Below are 19,570 nucleotides of genomic sequence, written 5' to 3'. Positions count from 1 at the left end.
GTGTATATCCTAAAGCTATATGGCAAACTGGACTGGCAACGAGCTAGCGCATAGCTTTTTCTAGCCTTCTTTATTTCTTTCCTGTTTTGAGTGCTAGGTTCTTGTTTTCCGTGCTAGCATCCAGAAGCTTCTGCTCGCGAGCCGAACACCGCGAAAAGGAGGTGGTTGAGGGTGTTGCGTGCTTCCGTCATAACAGATCCCGGCTTCATTGACACGCGAAACCAAAAGTGGCTCGCCCCGTCCCGTCAGGAATCGGATGAGGAAAACGGCGGAGCGAGGAACAGCGTTCCTGAGCTTCGCCTTTCGCGACTCCCTTATTTTTCTCGCTGTATTTGGTTCCCGACGTGGACTCAGCGCTGTAGGCGAAAGGAAAGGAGAAACGAGGGGATGACGTCCTGACAAGGGCAACAAGGGTGCGGGGAGGAAGAAAGTGGAGGAGGGGGTGTCCCGCAAGGCCTGACTCGGCCTCATTAGTCTGCGAGCCGGAGGGGAAGAAGAGCCATCGTGGCGAGGGTGGCGCCAGCGGTCATCCGTCATGTGAGTGGTCCGCCGTGACGTAATCAAGCGCCGCCAAGTTGCGGTCTTCTACGCAGGGAAGAAGGGTGGGTGGGGGACAAGATGCAAAAAAAAGATAAGTACGAAGACAGTCAACAAGCAGCAGGAGCGCGCTGATGTCAGCGTCCACCGCGTGCCGAGCCGACCACTGTTGTGGTCGCAGGCGCGGGAGGGAGGTTGACTAGGGATGATAGGGAAGAAAAAAGGAAGTGGTTCTGAAGAGGAAAGCTCTATGCTGCTCCGGGTGCCATGTTCCTCCCGCTGGCCCGCTCCCAAAGGGACCTGGGCGCAGCCAACGTGATACCTCGAGATCTTTTCTTCCGCCTCCACCTTCCCCAGCCAGCGCGTGCCTCTTGTTGCGGCGAGAGGTGCGATGGCTTGCCTGGCTGCTCTGGATCACGTGCCTAGTTGGCCTAAGAGCCTTGGCGTCGTCTCGATGAGCGCGGGGGCCTCCGAAGGCCCAGTGCGAGGTCGGGATGAGCGGAACGAGGTGCTAAAGAAGGCGAAGAAGGATGCGCCGGAGATCGGGTCGGCACCTTTACTTATGTATGGTGGCCACCGCCTGGTCTGGGGCAGCATCGTAGCGTGCACCCTGCTGACAGACATATCACCCCAAAAAAAAAAAACAGAACGTGCGCTATGTTGCGTAAGTTAGCGTAGGTGGCAGCCTCTTTTCTGGCATCGTACGATAGCAAAGTGTTCGGCTTTAAATGCTTTAGATAAGAAAGGAGGTTTATTATGGGGTGGCTTCGGAGCTGCAATAATTGCAGCCTCAAGCAGGATGTTGTTCTTTAGCTGCTCACAATTACTTTCAACGTGGCTTGCAGCATGACAACGGGGACTATGACGCGTGGTGCAAATTAGGAAAAAGCTTGAATGTATTCAAAGGGCGTAATGTTTGAAGGAAATTTCTTGAATATTATGCAAGTGATAGCCTGTAATTGCAAGTGTACAGAAAAATTTTCTATGTTCGCGTATCGCTCCCGCACTTGGAGAGATTCTCTGCCGAGATCAATTTCTTTGGACGATAATTCCAACCATTACGCTTGAATTTGACCAAACTCTGCTGTAGAATTGGCACACTTCAGTTGTATAGGTACATGTGCTGCCACTTCCCTTCTGATATAGTTGTGAGTGCAGCGCCGTTCAGCCTGCGACATTTCCTTTGTCCGCTTTGTTAACGCTATACGTTCACTTTCTTCAAGCGTGAGCTGACTAGCCTGCAGAGAACACGTACCGCTAATGAGCAACTTTTTTCAGTGCAAAAACCATTTTTTCTTAATTAAGGTATACCCTCATGTTGTTGTTGGTTATTTTCACGCTGCATTGTAGATAGCTAATTCAACTGGCTGTGTTCGTAACGTAGCTCCCGGGCATGCTATTTCACCGCTGGTAATGAGTTGGTTTTACTCTAATTAGTGTCAATATTCTCAAAAACCGGGGCCAACCTAAAAATTTATCAATTCACGCATGTTGCCGCAAGAAGCTGGGTTTAAGTCACAGCGTTTTAATGTACTATTTGTCGTTTCAACCTGAAAAAGATAAACGTCATTGTTCCTGAGCGTGACCATGGGTCTGGAAAGGATAGAATGATTAAAAAAATAGAGCGCATAAGAATGTAGATGAAACCAGCCGTGTGGCACATAACAAAACTATACGAGCCCTCTAGACATTAATGTTAATTATTAGGTGACGGTTTAACGCGCACTGTATCCGACCCGGGAGTTTTTTCATACTGCTTCTACAGCGAAGCTATATATGGCTAGTATCCAGCGGATCGATGTCCATAGACCAAAAATCGTGGGCCGATCCCGAAGATTGTGCAATAGCTGGCCGACCCACGGCGGAGGGGAAGCAGGCTTCAAGCACTCCGCCAACTTGCAAAAATAGCTTTAATATCTTGGGTTCAAATACAATCCGTACCAGATATTAAGTTGATAAGAACAGATACTACACTTTCACCCGCGTCGGCCATGTCTACATTCGCACCGCCCTCTCTTTGTCGGCGTTCCAAGCGCTTGCGTATCTCCTTTACTGTCCTTCCGCTCTCCCGTGAGGGCGGTCTCGTCGAAGCGTCACGCGTGTCTAGTTTCCTCCGGCTCCTCGGAGCGGCGGTCCCTTCGTCCACGCGTATGCATATAAAAATCACGGTAAATGAGTCCGTACACATGTTCAATATTCCGTGTCACCTCTGTGTCGTATGCTAAACAGCTTGGCTGGTCATCCACCCCCACAGAGTGGAATGGCTCATAATTTTTTTTTTAAGTGCCACAGACAGTAGAGAACGTACGTTCGTACGTTCCGCTTCGTCCAATACGTATGTGAACGGCAGGCTTTGGCCTCTTCATTAGCACCAATTGGCAACAGACCATTGGTTGAAGACCCCCTGTTGAGCCTTTGGCTGCACTTTCCGTTAATAAAGCGAGCCCTGCAGGCGCTTCTTGAATTGCTGACCGACACAGGTTTAGTTTCGTCGCAGTGCAAGAATTTGCGTATATTTCCGCCCCAAATTGTTGTCTTCCTCGTCACTCCTCATAAAACTCATTTTCTACTTTTCTCCTGTGAGTGCTGCAGCACACTAGCAGGCATTTACGCCATACTGACTTCCCTGCCTTTCTTGAAATAAATTGTCCTTTTCTTTTTTTCTCACGTGCTTCATATCCCTGCTTCATTCATCTTGCCCTGAAAGAAACTACAGTATTGGCTGCTTCACTTCTTTCGTTAGCTTAGAATTATCTTGACTGTCTTTAGTAAACAGAAAGGAGAAAATGCTTCTTGTGGGTGCGCATACGTTATTATGATAGTTGATGTGTGTAAGTATAAAATAAACTAAAACAGTATTCACACAAACAACTTAGTCATGTGTTAGAATGATGCCTGTTGTCTTTTTCTCTTTTTCCCGATAAAAGTTTGGTGCCATTCAACTCTAGGCTATGCAGACAATGAGTTACATCCACTAATTTAGTCTTCTCGGAGGCGTGGCCTAATCGTAAACAACACACCGTGGGCGCAAATGACCGCCGGTTGAACAAACAAGCACTGTGTGCAATGCATCACAGCAAAATGTAGTGCAGGCACATTGCGTGCGACGAGCGGTGCAACCAATAGCAAGCGGCTCACGTTCCAACGAGAAAAAAAGACAAAGAGGAGGCGGACAGTTGGTATAGCTTGAAAATTTTACTTCTAAGAAGAAGCAAAAAGATGTTTGGGCCTTACAAGTAAATTAGGTGGAAAACAGCTGGATAAATAGAAAGGAAAAATAGAAACTAACGAGGGAACTGGATTATTTTCAACAAGAGAAAATCCCCACAGCTCTAGTCCCTCGCGCAAAACATGGCCGAAGGGCGGAATCGTTTTGTCTATGCTCGCTCCATCGACTAACGCGTTTAAGCGTGTTTACTTTTCCACATCCAGTGCCGACCGGAAAAGCCGAAGGCGCCCTGAATTTTCAAGTGGGCGAATTTCTCGAAGCGTTCGACATTTCGTGGCTTGTTTTATACGGCCGAAGAGCGCCGTTGGTTGCAGAGCGCATTCGCAGCGTTCATTGTCTATGTGCGCATTTTTTCTAACAGCAGCGGCGCACAGCATCTTTCTCCGTGCTGTTTGTCTATTTATTTTGTTTTTTTCCCGGTTGGGGGAAAGGAGGGTCGAGTTTTTCAACTTTCTTTGGCGCTAACAAAGTGAATCGCTGTGTGCAGTGAACAGGACCAGTTGTTTTCAATGAACGTACTTCTCATCCAGTGGGGGCGGGTGCGAGAGATGAGGGCGCAAATAAGGGCGATGCGAGAAGCCGAACACGTCCGTAGAAAAGACCACCGAAATCCAGCGCAGCGCTGGAGGTCATGAAGTGAGCGCGAGAGGAGAGAACCAGGAAGAACAGAGATAGACACGAAAAATCTTTAAAAAGAAACCGAGAGAAAGAATTCGTGTGCATCACGTCAAGCATTGAAAAGACAAAGAAAGCGCATCGTTAGAGTGTTAGCCTTGGCGCTACCCTATTCTTTTTTTCGGATGTTGTTGTTGTCTTGTGCTGTTCCACGCCCTTTGTTTAAACCGTAATAATTTGGACGGGACCGTACATGATAGCCGTCGTGGAAGAAACGAGAATGCGCGAAAGTGAAAGTAAATAATGAAATAATTGCAGCAGACGAGTCCGTGTTACGAGACCCTTATATACATCATCAAGGATATATGCTCGCCATTTCTCGGATAAACCCATCCAGCGCGCAGTCAGATTAAGAAGCCTGGTAATTTGAGAATTCTAAAGAACTGACCACCTGTAAGAAATTTATTAACATCCAGCTGTGTTAGTTGCTTCGGCTAGAACATTTCAGGTGTTTTTAGTCTTGAAGATGTGCTACAAGCATTCGAATAACGAGAGACTTAGTGATAAAATAGCAAAATAGCAAACTAATATTCATCGCTGACACCCGCATTACACGGCGATGAAAGCAACACTTCTTCACGCTGGGATGCAGTTCTACGCAGCCCCAACCTCGAAGAGCAGTTATGGGCTGTCCAACGGGCCCGCGACGCGGCAGAGATGCTCGGCCCCTCTGTCCCGACGAGGGAGCGGCCCACTGCGCGCTAACGCACGCCCAATAAAGTCCGTCCGTCCGTCCGTCCGTCCGTCCGTCCGTCCGTCCGTCCATCCATCCATCCATCTTCACCGCTATGTATACTACATGAGCCCTAACAAACAAAAATAATAATAATAATAATAATAATAATAATAATAATAATAATAATAATAATAATAATAATAATAATAATAATAAAGCTTCTTTACAGATTTTTGCATTTTTTCATTGGAGGAATTCAGTTACCTCTTAACTAAGTCGCCCACTGAAACCTTCGTTCAATTCAATTGTAGCTCCAGATATTGTCCAAGGTAAATATAGGTGGTAGCGAAGCTTCCATAGGAGCCCATACGTTCAAAACATGGCGGTCCATCGGCGGTTCATGGGGATTAGCGCCATCTGTATGTGGTGGGAACACTTTCGGCGGAAGAAAAAATAATGTGACGCCTTGTACGTTAAAAGCATAAGTGACGTCATTTTGTTTTCGAAGGCGCGAAATTTGTTTTGTTGTCCTTCATTTGGAGCTATATATTCAAATGTCCCGCCATTCGACTTGATGGGCGTTTCGAGCTTTCAGCGTGGAAAGCGATGCAGGAAAAGGCCAGCCGTACGGTTGTCGAAATCGCATCCCTGCACAGAACATACTTTCTTTGGAGGCCGACGAAAGCTTTAGGTGTACAGTGCTGATCCTATTGTCGGATGCCAAGCCCGTCGGCCAGCGCAGTCGCACGAAAACAACTACACAATTATCTGGCGGTCGTAACTCATTACTTTTGACTGAACAGATTAAGAAGCGATGAAGCTACCCGCGTCACCAAATTCAGACAAACTTCGACAAGCAAGAAAGCACAAACTGTGAGGGGGGCGTATTTCAACAGGTGAACTTTACGAGTGCGCCTTTCTGCCCATTTCAAGACGTGCATTGCATTGCGAGTGATAGTGTCGTCTACGCCCGCTGTAGCGATGGGCGCTGAAAAGAAATGCATTTATTAATAATAATAAATTAAACTTGTATTTTCTTAACTCGTCACGAATATATAAAATTGCCTAGGAATATTATTTTCATTGAATGAATCTAACTGTGTCTCGTTTGAATTAAAAAAAACGAGTTTTTCTTTCCCAATGTTTGTTCCCTCCAAACATAGTCGCACTTCAATCACTGCTCCCATAACCCCCCATGCTGATGTCGGTGACAATCTGTACTGAACCGCTTTTCGCCCGAAGCTTCGCGACCTATTTGAATCGACCTTGTATTGTCTTCGAAGTACATTGTAACCATTTAAACATAGCCTGAAAGCTAATTGAGTGCTGTTTATTTCTATTTCAATGTTGCGTTAGTATGTTCAGTGTGCACGCAGGAACAGCTCTTCGATTTTGTCACTTTTCGACTACGCTTGTAGGAAAGATGATAGATGGTAGATAGATTAATTATGTCGTCAATTAATTTTGTTTCGCATTTTTCAACTGTAAGAACATGACTGCAGGTGTCTCACATTGTCGTTAATGATAGATACAGTTGGTGGCCGAATAGATTTAGAGGCACCTGTAAGCAAGAGCATACGTACATGCATGCCTATACCTAGTTATGTCACAAAACATAGTTCTGTTAACAAACCCTGTGGACCGGTCAGCTCCTTCGGTGATTAGGACAGACGGGACAATATTAATCCTTCGTCCCCTTTCCCTACGGCCACCTTTTTCTCGGTGTGCTGGCCACGGTTCACATACGGCCGGCCGGCGACAAGATTGGCAGCAGTAGGAGAAACATAACGAAAAATAAAGATAAGGCTGGACCGCTTGACACCTAGCATCCGTTTGCACGTCAGCGCGTCCGGGCTAAGACCTGGGCCTCCAACCCCGGACGGCGTTTCAAGCGGTCCACGTCAGCTGTCATCCCTGATGCCCGATTCGGAAGGGCCTGCCGCTCGCTAGCAACGATGGAACGGACGCCGCAAGGCTCCGCCCGGTCGCCCCGAGTCACGGCATGGGGATTTATGGTACAAAGCCCCGGGGCTTCGGTGTGGGGCACGGTCAGCCGCTCTGCTGATCCGCTCCGCGGCCGCGAACGTTGGCTGCCCGAAGTCTGACCATGAATCATGCAGGGAAAGACGTGCGACACCGCAAGGTCGGCCACCCGGGCAGGCGAAAAGAGAGAAAAAAAAACAAAAACGAAGAGCCGACGCAGAAGCAAGACGTCGCCAGAGCAGCGTCAAAAGCCGAGGCTGTGCACGGGAGGAGGAGGCGACGCAGGCGCGTGCTCTCGCACAAGCGAACGAAGATTTTCGGAGGTGCGCAGCTTCGCCTTCACGATCTTTGTTCTTTCGTAGACAGAGATAAAGCCGGGCGGATTTGTCGCCGCGTCCATGTTCCCCTGTCAACGCGCGTATTGTCTGCCTGCTTGTCGTTACCTCTGGTGTAATCCTGGCTTACGAGCCGCTTACGCTAGGCCTGTACGGGCCTGCGTGGAAATGCCTCGACATTAAGCCGACAGGCAGTCGCTAAGGCACTCTGGGCACACGACGCTAGGAGTTTTCATGGCCGGCAATTCGTCTGCAGTCGTCGCTTATTTGAAACAATGAGCGCTTTTGTTTGTATGACAGCCTGTACTAAGAAGGTCATCGCAGAGGACGTTAAATGTAATGTGATGGTGTTGCAGAATTCTGTTATAAGCGAAGGCTGAAATGCTTGTTTTGTTAAGAAATCGCACCACGGCCAATTACGCGGCTTAATTAGCTTTACTCTTCCGCAGGCACATGTCAGCATCTTCAGCTCAGCTCCGCATAGCGGCAGAAACCAATGTAAAATTATATTAAAACACTTTGCAGCACAGGCAACGCTTCACGAGATGCTGGCCACCACATATCTGGTGGTATAACCATAGTTTAAGGACAAATGAATGCACGAGCGCGTCGCTCGCCTCGTCGCGTGGTCAGGCTGAAGACTGTGTATACCTGCTGAGCACACTCCGGCATGCCTCACGACAACTGCAGTCCTTATAGCGTCCACCAATAGAGATATGACCAATAGGTAGTGTCTAAAATGTGGCGGCTAGATATGTTTCCGGCTCTGCAAACCATTCCCGGTGCATACAACCTGCAAATGCTCAGCCTTAGAAATCGTTTCCTGCCGTCACACACAGGTAGGCCTCACGGGGCGTGCATTTGAACACTACCTACAAGCGTGCTCCCAGCAGCATATCTCAGTAGATCTATCGGGAAGCTACCGCTTGTCTTTGACAATCATCCTCCGATGGGTCCTGCACAATTGTTCTATTTTTCACGTACAAACGCCGAATCCGTGATTGTTGGAGCTTTTTCTTAACGATTCCGCTGACAGAACCGAGACGAGGCAGCGTCAGAAGCCATACGTCATTGTCGTCGGCGCTGGAGTCTTGACAAGAGCGGCTGTCGGAAGGGGAGAACACGCCGGGAGATCAGAACGCGAGGAGAAGGTGCTCGGGTGAGGGAAACTAGCCGGCTGCCCAGCTCAGGAAAGCAAGCATCGAACCACGAAAGCGTGGCCGGCGCCTTGGCAGGTCAGAGATTTATGTGCTCCTCCAAATGACCGGCCAGATTGATTTGACCGGCTTCGCTTGGCTTCTTAATCTCGGGGCCCGCTTTCGCTGCGCTTTAGCTTCGGCGTGTTTCTAGGTGGTTGCCAGCGCACGCGCTTAGAGTCATGCGTATTGAGAACCGAGGAGGACGTGTTGCTTGCGTCCAGCCAGGAGTCAGGACTGTTATACCAGCTGAATACACTATAACGAGGCTTCGCAGCTCCGACATTTTGTTTTTTTATAGCTGACATGGACCGAAGAATAACCGTCTTTGCTGATATTAGGCGCGCGTTAAATGCAACTACTCATCACGACGACTTCCGTTAGCTGGCAAGCGCCACAACTGTCAATAAGAACTAATTCGCGCACCTTGCAGCCTGAGCTCAAGGCTTAGTAGAGCCAGTTGGCTAATACACGTGCGTGTTTGATGGCAAGTCAACCCACGTAGGAAATATGAAGCTGCTGTCGTGTCATTGTAGCTATGGCAGAATAAGAGATGGTAGTTCTAGCTGTCGGAAAGCACAAATATGTCCTTAGCAAGAGGCAAGACGTCACGGATACTCACAGGTGAATCTGGAACATGTTATTATAAGTAACAGGGCGCAGAAGCACGGAAAAAGAATAAATAGATCACATCTAGAAATGTAAACGAACGCGCCATAACCGGCGCCCCTTGACGTTTTCCCCCTGGAACGCACATTGCAGGGTGCTAATCGAGATAAGTCGTTTGATAGAGACGAATGGTGGCGCTGCCTCCGCGACTCTAGCCTGATCAGCAGCAGTAGGCGCTGATCCGCGAAGAACAGTCCCAGCACTCCTTTTTTTCTCTTGGCATGTTTTTTCAGCCTCTGTGGTATCATTGGCCTCCTCATTATTTTTTTTTTACATGCACGTTACTTCATCTTTGCTCTTCTTTATTTTTTCAGCGGCGCCCATGCGAGCAGAAGCGAAACAGAGCCAACAAATGGGAAGGACAGTGGCCTGTGCATCGGCCGTTGTACGAAGCTTCGTCCATGGTGGCTGCATTAATCAAGAAAGAAATAAGCTTTGCTTATAGAACTCAAGTTTGAACCCCGTCGGTTCGTGAAAAGGAAATGGTGCTGCTTCCTTTCTCTCCTCTTTATTGGATACTTCTTCGAAGACCCTGTATCACGTGTTGTACGGGTGCCGTTGAGAGCGACCCCCCATAGGTGTAGGTGCTTTGCCTCCGAAGGAATCAGCGACGCGAGCCTTAAGTACGAGCCCCTTTATAAACTTTCACATGTGACTTTCACATTACGCGAAACTTTATTATGCTAGAGCAAGCATACCTCCACAGTATGAGGCTCAACGTGCACCTACGCGAACTTTACATGAGATTTAGTGTGCATGTGCGCACATGTGATTCTGCTGATCCTGATCGTGAATGACTTGATGATCAGTAGCCCACACATTTCAAGATCATAAACTTAAACGCTATAAGCGTGTTGAACAAAACTCATGCCATTGAAAGTATAATAGTGGAACATAATCACGACATATTAGCAATCAGTGAGACATTGTAACACAGTGGTTTACTCATGTCAAAGTTACGCCGTCAGGCTACATATTAGTAAGGAAAGATCACAACAGGAGAGGTGGGGGAGTAGCACTTACGATTAAAGGCGACACAGCATTTTCGGTTCCAGACGCTGCTGGCGATATTGAAGCCATCTGAGCAATGATCAAGCTGAATAACGATGCGGTGTACATTGGTGGTATCTAAAGAGCCCCGGTTCCCTTGTTGAGATTCTGACCAACTTGGGAAGTTTCCTGGCTTCCAATATGCTCCACGTTGACAACATAATACTACTAGGGTATTCAACTTACCAGTAATTCAATAGAATCCCCACACCCCTGGTAGGAGTGAAGTAGCAAGTTGTGAGCAGCATTTGGAACTTGCATTTCGTTATAACTTATGTCAAATTGTGTATGATTACACACGCGTCTTTATGGGTGCACCCTATATTCTCGACTTGGTATTTGTGTCCTATCGCCTGAAGCGATTGTTAAAAACTTTGAAATAAACGCGAGTATATCAGATCATAACAGGATAATTTTATTCTTCGATATGGCGCCTGCCATTTTACATAGTGAATCCCAAAATATAGTTTTAAATTTCGCAGCTGCTGATGACTTGTCATTACTAGAAAAGCTTGAATACTCCTTTGATACTTTTATTCTGCAAAAGATCAGATGCTAGTACGGGAGAGCTATGGGATGGTTTCTTTGCTGGTGGTTGCAGTGGTTGCCTATTCATTCCAAAACGCATGACAAAAGTTGAAAAGATAAATTTAATAACACGTCAAATAACACGTCAAATATTTCATGCCAGAAGGCGTCAGAAACGGAAACGTGAAGTATATTAAAAAGAGTCTTAGGCCGGATGGGAGGAGTGCCATTCACGTTGTGATCCAAGGCTTGAGTCATCTTGTCAAAGCGAATTTTTTCTAACGTAAAACTCAAAAAGTTTTTCAGTTCTGGCGATATATGATGCCAACAGCACAAGCTCGTCTTACTGCAGTAAACAAAGACCTACAATCTTGTACTGAAAACTTAAATTCCTTTTTCTCGTCACTGGTTACTACGACGATGGATTTTTGCCAAACATTAATGAAACATCCGGCGCAGCTCCTATAAGTGATATCGCGATCAATGAATAAGGGGTTCTAGATTTGCTACTTCGTGTCGACAAAAAGAAAAGTTCAGGACCAGACGGAATACCAAAGGAGTTTATGTGTAGATATGCAGTATGGGTTTCAAAGTAGTTGTCAATAATTTTCCAGTCCTCGATAACTAGTGGTTGCTCAGTTCCGAATACTTCGAAGCTAGCTGTAGGCTGATAACGGCATACAATAGTGGCGGTTGTAGCGACTGTAAGACTTCCGTCCCATTTCGCTCTTACAAGTACCTACTCTAAGCTTCCTTAGCGTATTGTTTCTAAACATGTTTTGGCATGTCTTCATGATTACGGTATATTTTCGCACCAACATGCATTTCGAATAAGTCTATCTACAATTACTCAGATTGCCGAACTCGTTCACGATCTCTCTGAACAATTTATTCCCGCTATCAGAGAGGCATATGTTTAGATTTGGCAAAAGCGTTTGACAAGGTGTCGCATCCGATGTTATTGCTAAAAATTGGCTCGGCAATTTAAGAACCCCAGCATAACACAGTGATTCTTCTCTCTCTTCTGCTATCTTTGCATTCGCAAGCAGCACGTTCAAATTCAAGATAAAAATTGAAACCTGCTAACGTTGTTTCCGGAGTTCTCCAAGGCAGTGTCTTGGACCCTATTTTACTCTTGATTTTTATCAGTGATCTACACAAATATATTACGGTAGAAGTATGGTTTTTCGCAAATGACTGCGCAGTGCATAATACGATAGCTACTTCTTCTGATCAACTAGAATTCAGTGTAAATATACAGAAAAAGAAAATAGTGCTGTGACTGGCAGATGAATTTAAATGTGTCAGTTGTGATGACATCAAGCAGGAAGAAACATATCTTAGAGCATACGTACTCCACAAACAATCATAAACTTACCATAGTCGAGGAACTGCAATATTTGGGCTTATCAATAACTTCTGATTTGAGATGGATTTTACACATTGATAACGTTTGTCCCAAGGACAAAAAAGCGTTGTGGAGCTTTCGGCGAAACTCGAGTAACGCAAGTTTTGAAATTAAATTCTTGGCTTACAAGGCACTAATATGGACAATGTTTTAGTACGTAAAAGTCCTACGAGATTTCTATACAAGAAAATAATTACTTTAAAATGGATAAGATACAACGGCATGCATCCCGGTTTATATTTAATAAATATCTCCAATTGATCTTTGTAAACAAGCCCGCCATACTCCACTGGAAAAAAAACTGAGTATGAAAGGCTAAATTTTATTCTCGTTATTAAAGATAAAGTAAAAATCAACAAATCAATGTACATTGAAATAAAATCCGGGGTATGAGCAAGACACGGCCACAGCATGCATATTCCTCCTCCCTAGATCCCACAATGATTGCCTTGGGTACAGTTTTTTGTTTTTCCTTCGGGCAACCAGATAGTGGAATAGGCTGCCTAACTTAATTTGTCTACATGTGTGAGCTTCTTCCTAAAAAAAAAAAATCAAATGACATGGTGCTCCCCGACGTTGTATAGTCTCACGGTAATCTTGTTCTTTTTTTCCTTTGTATTAAGTGATTTGCATCTCCTTCGTTGGTAATTTTTCTAGTGTACATGTTGTTCATGCCTTGCTGTTTGTGGAATGGCAGTGCCTTAAGGTTTAGAGTTTTTTTTTTTTTTTTCGCCCACCGGCCCAACGGCCGGTCCCGACGTGGGACTAGCCGGATGCGCGACGAGTTCGCGTCCTCGTCGGACCTGCAATAAAGTTTCTTCACTCACTCACTCACTATTGTCATGTGTGCGTTTGTGTGATCGCGGTGTATTGCATCTCCTTTCTCGCCCAAACCAGTCCAATATAGTAGCTTCCGATGACGTTTATTTTTCTATTCTTGTTAGTGCAGAGGTCAGTGTCTGCCGCTCTCGCCGTTCTATGAAAAGTCATTACACGTAGCATCAGATAGGAAGGTATGACAATGTTTAGACTTATTCGTCAGATGTATTCAACATACACAGTAGCTCAGCCATTATACTGTGCCCTGAATGCAGTGCATGAAGTATACAAAGATAAAAAGTGACACACACAGGAACCTTAAGATCATCTACCGCGAAAAAAAAATTATTTTCTCTCGTTTTATCCAAACACCAAGGGAAGGGACACATTCATACTTCAAGAGCGCAATGCGAATTTATTCCCGAATAAATTCGCAATAACGACTACACGACGAAGGGGACGACGACGGCGCGTCACGATCACGACGATTGCATGGAGACTGCACTTCGTAAGTGATAGACTTGAACGTTACACAACATCGTCACTTGAACAAAATTATACTAACAGCCTTAGGGTCTATAAATGGGTTTTCTGGGAGATCACTGTTTCGCGCAGTAAAAAGTGAAGATGAATGCCGCTCTACTGAACACGACTCATCTGCTATAGCGTGTGCCTGGAAGACACGGGTTCGCCCCTCGTATAGCATTGGCTTCGTGTGATTTCTTCCGTCTGTAAATTTTGCGAGCTTAATGAGAGCAGCATTCCGGGCAAGTTGGTAACCCATTACTTAAATGATATTGCGCGACACACAAAAAAACGACACGGACGTGAGAGAAGACGACACACCAAGCGCAAGAACATTCAGAAAAGGGCCCGTTGAACTAGAAATGAACTTAATGAGCTTAACTTAAATTTTGCGCCCTTATAACCGTGACTCGTAAGCCTCGTCGAGCCGGCAGTTACTCTAAAGCCACAGCTTGCGGGAAAAAGTGGCCTGCACGCACTACTCAAGTGCAACTTTTGTGGTTCACTTCCACCGACAGTCGGTTTCATTCGCCCTCCCGAGTAAGGCTAACCGCGATTGTCCAGTGAGCGCGGACAGGAACAGATAGAAGAAAGCCGGGAGAGGGGCAAGAAATTTCACCTGGCGTCTGGGTTTGAGAGCTGGTCACGACGTCAGCCCGCGGCTACCTACATTCCACGTATTGGCGTTGCTTACTCGTTTCCCGTGCTTCCTTCCAAAGGTTATTGGAACGCTCGCTACGCAGCGCGCCGAGCGCTAATTGAAACCGCACGAGCGTGGTCGCTCGTACGCTCGCTTGCAATGCGGTGATTAAAGGCTCTAGCACCCGACGCCGTGCCGGTTTCGCGCCGCTTTCCAGGACAACTGGCCCTTCGCTTCCCTCGATCGCCAGAGGACGAATCACACAAACACACAAACACACACACACACACACAACAACAACAAAAAATAAAAGGAAGGAAAGCTCACGCAGGCCTAGCTATCACTGTGGTATAGCTATAAGCACTTTGCTACATGAATAAGGACACTGTCCTGACACGCGCTCATTACAAGTGCTACATTGCGCGCACTGTTTACGCGTTCGCCGCCGTATAGGCGCCGATCACGTTTTTTCCTATTCCGTGACACCTGCTGTCGATGCCCTTTTCTTAGTATTCTTTCTTTTTGTCCTTGTTTCCTTGCTCGGAAGACGAAATTTGTCTTCGAGCGTTGCTAGCTGGCCAGAAATGTTAATCACTTAATCATTGGCGTACACGAACTCGGTTAAGTCCTTGGCGGCTATGCATTCGGGCCGGAGTGTACAGGCATAACCAGCAGCAAGGAGCGAACTGAAACAGAAGCCAACTAATGGCCTTTTTGTTAGCCCGAAGGCAAGGTTCTTTCTGTTCTTTCCGGGTGCCTCGCGATTCATTACTCACACGTGTGATGTCTATTTCGCTTGACCTCACTAATTTATATGAGTGCTGCATTCGACGTTTATGATTGTGTTCCGACCTTCAGTGACGGATGATGCGCCTGGCGAACCCGATAAACATAAGGATATGTGCATTGCTTCATGTGCACCTACTCAACAGACGCAGTACAATTACTCACTTATACGCGCAAATATGTTTATGAAGACCTAAATATACTCCTGCTCACTGATATGGCTGCGACGCTAAGCCCGGAGAAAATTTCTGAAATTTTTCTAGCGTTTTGTGATTGTACAAGACTATGTATTCGAAGTTATTTTTATTTCAGCCTGATTCGCAACTACTGTACAAACACTTAAACGTCAGGCTTAATTTCGTACCTAATTTCAAGGCAAACTTCGTCGCGCTGGGTCGTCTGACAGAACAATATGCCCCACTTTTATGAGAAGTGTTACTTCGAACAAGGCTTCAGTATGCATGGTAGCCAAAAGGCCCTAAATCATGCTACATTGTTGATTGGTGCGTTTCTTCGCGTCACGCTCGCGTCCCGGCCAGATAGGTTGCCGTCAAAGTTCGTATTTTACTTCGAGAAATGCGTCATACTTTTCGTAGCAGTGCGTGCAGCCTTTGCAGAGAGAAACGACGCTACTCCATGCGTGAATGACGCTGACCTCGACTTTTTGTATCCGGACGGCGGGAAATCTGTCGAAATGGAAAAGGAGTCTAGTTCACAAACTGCAGAGATTTCCACTGCTCGAAACTCAAAAGGCGCGATGTGACGTCGCCGTGGAAGACTCAGTAACGTTCTTACCACCATTAGCTTCATTAAGTTTGACAAAGGTTGTACCTTCTGTCCGGAATTAAAACAAAAAAGGCGCGGACCTTGATTTCCATGTTCATTTGGAGAAACACAACCCTACAAGTGTACTCACCACTGCGTTTCTTTTGGACTCAAAAAAGAAAGAAAAGCTCTCTCTGCAAGAACTTAGATGGCCGAGCAGTAAGATATATGGCATGTTATCGAGACGCCGGCAAGAGTTTATAAACATCGAACACACTATCGGCACACGACCACCAACATCAAGAAGGAGAGCGAGCTAGACTTCCGAGAAAGACACAACGCCTTACGCGGCACTCTGAAGGTGTACATCGAACCATAGATTCGCTTGAGAGTGCTGTCACGCCGCTAAACCTGTCTTGAGTAACGAACGTCCGAAACGCCATCGAAGGCGCCAGTCAGTGCGCAATCAAGCAATCGAAGACCACTGAAATATCGCGGGCATAACGCGTCATGACGACCAAACCGAAACTCAAACTCGATTGCCTGGCTACTGTTTTCATCTTGTTCCTGCGTAAGAACGAATGTATAATATATGAGGACAAGAACATTCAAAAGACAGGAGCACTTCGTCATCAATGCGATGGTGGCAGCATGCTAATCTTTAAAGTCTGCCGCACAGGTCATATGACTCTCTTCATTCACTTCGTTCTTTATCGTTCAAAAGAAGCGCAGCGAACAATGTCGTGCACGTGTTATGTGACTAGTTTAACATTGCCGTTAATACTTTATGTATGCTGCGAAAGTGAACGTCGGTTTTATAAACTAACTGCAAGTGTTCTGGATATAACTACATTGCGTGTACGTGCACGAAGCAAGTGCGAAGCTTCTAACCAAACGGCACAAAAAAAAAAGCTTAAGAGGCCTGTAGGGTAGGCTCTTGCGTGCTCCTATAAAGAAGGAAAGTCAGAAGTTCAATTATGGCTCGGGCAGGGAAACAAAACACCACCGGAGAAGTGTTAGGCGAAGACAACGCCATAAAGATGACAGGTTCGGATAATGAAGAATGGCCCTTCGCCGCGCTCGCTTCACGGCTGCTTGCACGACGATGCTGCTGCGGCCGCGGTCCAAAGTTTCGGAGGCGAGCCGAAGCGCAAATCTGGAAAAAAAAAATAAAGCCGCTCATCAAAAGGGCAAATGAGTGGGTTGATAGTGAACATGACGAAACAAAAGAAAGATATTTATAGAAAATATAATAGCGACGAAGTTTGCAGACCTAAGCCAAATAAGAAGGAAAAGACGAGAGCTCTTGGGGAAGAGATGAAAAAAAAAAATTTCTGGTTTTCGCGCCAGATTGACTTCAGAGGCGAAGAAGCCGCCGCAGCACCCTTCCTGGCGAGGAAGAGGCTTCGCCGCCAGAGACGGAAGGCGCGAGGCCGAGCCAAGCTTTGGGGGGATGGCGTGCGTGTGATTGCAATTAAGGAATAATTTATCGATTTCGTTCGCTCCGGCGACTCGGGAGAAAGAGAGAGCGGCCGCGAGAGACGAAGGACCGGCTGACTCTGCGCGCACCGAAGAAGAGACGGCTTCACAACACTCTGCCGCGAGCCCGAGAAAAAAGGACGAGTTAAGTGCCTTGCCTTCGGAGCAGGTGGGGGTGGGACGGCGAGTCGTAAGATAGACACAGTAAGAAAGTGTGTGTGTGAGAGAGAGGGAGAAAAGAGATTGTTTGCCGTTAGCTAACGCTCGGCTGTGCCAGTGCGAGGCGTGGAAGCCTCCTTCTCTGGACGAAGTTAAAGTATAGTGGCGAAGCCGATTGAGCGGACGCCCGCTCGGGTGTGGTGGGCCGTTCGTGCGTGTGTTTTGCCGCGTGCTTGTGTGCGTGAGTATGTGTAGCGTCAGTCGACGACAGAAGCCGCTGTGCGCTGTACGCTGGCGGTGTTCCTTCGGAAGGGGCGGTGAGCGAATGAGCGGCCGGAATAAGAGGACGAGATGGGAGATAATGAGCACTTCGCGGGCGCCGGACTTTGCTTAACCCTAAACAATGAGGGTGGCGCGCCAAGAAACTTTTCTTGGCGTCAGATGAAGAGAGAGGGAGGGTAAGAGTGATTTTTTTCGCTCGGGAGAAAATTAAAAATTAATGAAGTGAACAGACGTGTCGGGCGAGGCTTCTCCGGATGACCGACCGCGCTGGCCAGCGGGCGAACTCTCAGTGGATTTTGCGATGGAACCAGATCAAGAAAGATGGGGAGAGTGCCAGATTCTGCTGCTGTGAGAAGCGCGTTAATTTCGGCGCCATATTGCGCGCGTGCACAATCTTGTCTTCCATGCGCGCGTATGAAGAAACTTTAGAAGGTCTTCCTTGAAAGCCTTCGACCGACCGCATTTTCCGTGTTTTCTCGCTTCCCGGTATTGACGATAAATTTATGTTCCTCTTTAGCACAGTTCTTTCTTTTGTTAAACCCCTAACAAAGTGGGTACGTCACTTGAAATATGTATAGTGCCGACTTTTGCAGGCGTGGACAGCGTCTAAGTTGTATCTTTCTTTTTTACTGATATTGCTTATTAGATTTCTTATTCTGCGTCATACTCCTACGTAGACTTTTACCGCTTCGTCTACATCAGACGTAAGACGTTAGAACATGTTGTTCAAAAAACTACATAACAGGTACTTTAATTACTCTGCACTAAGAACTGCAAGCCAAATCACTGAAGACATCAGGCAAAAGAAGTTTACTTGCACAGAAGTACACGGATATGCTTAAGAGTTGTAGGAATTCAAAACATGCTTAGGCGAGTAACTTGGCGTTGAGTACAGCATCACTCTGCGTAAAGAAATTTTGAATGTCTTTTCTTTATTTTTTCCTTTTTTTTTTCAAGTAAAGGTTGGTTGCCCTGTGACTATGACCAAAAAAGAAATTGAAGTCCCTCCGATACATGCCTCTCCGATACATGCCTCTCCGATACATGCCTCAGTATATTTCCTCACTAATATATAGCCTCCCTTAGTTTACCGGACGAGACAGCGAAGACAATCATTCGCAAATTAAGAAGAGCGCTGTCTACAATTCACACGTGCAGCAAGGGCGCCAGCAACGTACTATGCTATTTTCTCGAGAGCAAAGGAAACTTACGGAGCACTCGGTAAATTTAGAGATTAGCTGAGCACAAGGACATTCAGGCAAACAATTCCGTAAAGGCAATGAGTCGAATTCACACATCTGTCTTTTGCTCTCAGCAACACTCTCTACAAAGAGAGAGGGAGACAAATGGTAAAGAAAAGGCAAGAAGGTTTACCAGCAGCCCGACTGACTATATACCTCGCACTGGGAAATGTGAGAATTGGGAAAAAATAAATATAGACGGAAGGTTAAAAAAATATTTGCAGCACGCACGCATACACATCCTCATCATCAGCCTATTTTATGTCCACTGCAGGATGAAGGATCCTCCCTGCGGTACTCCTGTCCTGCGCCAATCGATTCCAACCAACGCCTGCGAATTTCTTAATTTCATCACCCCACCTTGTCTTCTGTCGTCCTCGACTGCGCTTCCCTTCTCTTAGCACCCATTCTGTTACCCTAATGGTGCAACGGTTATCTAACCTACGCATTACATGACCTGCCCAGCTCCATTTTTTTTCTCTTAAGGACAATTAGAATATAGACTATCCCCGTCTGCTCTCTGATCAACATTGCTCCTTTCCTGTCTCTTAACGTTACACCTAACATTCTTCGTTCCATCACTCTTTG

At 46.5% G+C, this 19,570-nt stretch overlaps 1 pseudogene; it reads right to left on the bottom strand.

Annotated features, from left to right (window-relative positions):
* Positions 1-2,350: 2,350 nt before the first annotated feature.
* Positions 2,351-2,530, bottom strand: LOC126542701 (U2 spliceosomal RNA; annotated as a pseudogene).
* Between the last annotated feature and the right edge of the window lie 17,040 nt (positions 2,531-19,570).

The sequence above is a fragment of the Dermacentor andersoni genome, chromosome 2 (assembly GCF_023375885.2).
Source record: "Dermacentor andersoni chromosome 2, qqDerAnde1_hic_scaffold, whole genome shotgun sequence".
Lineage (NCBI taxonomy): Eukaryota > Metazoa > Arthropoda > Arachnida > Ixodida > Ixodidae > Dermacentor > Dermacentor andersoni.
Note: the sequence above shows the minus strand (reverse complement) of the source record. Positions and strands in the feature narration are given on the sequence as shown.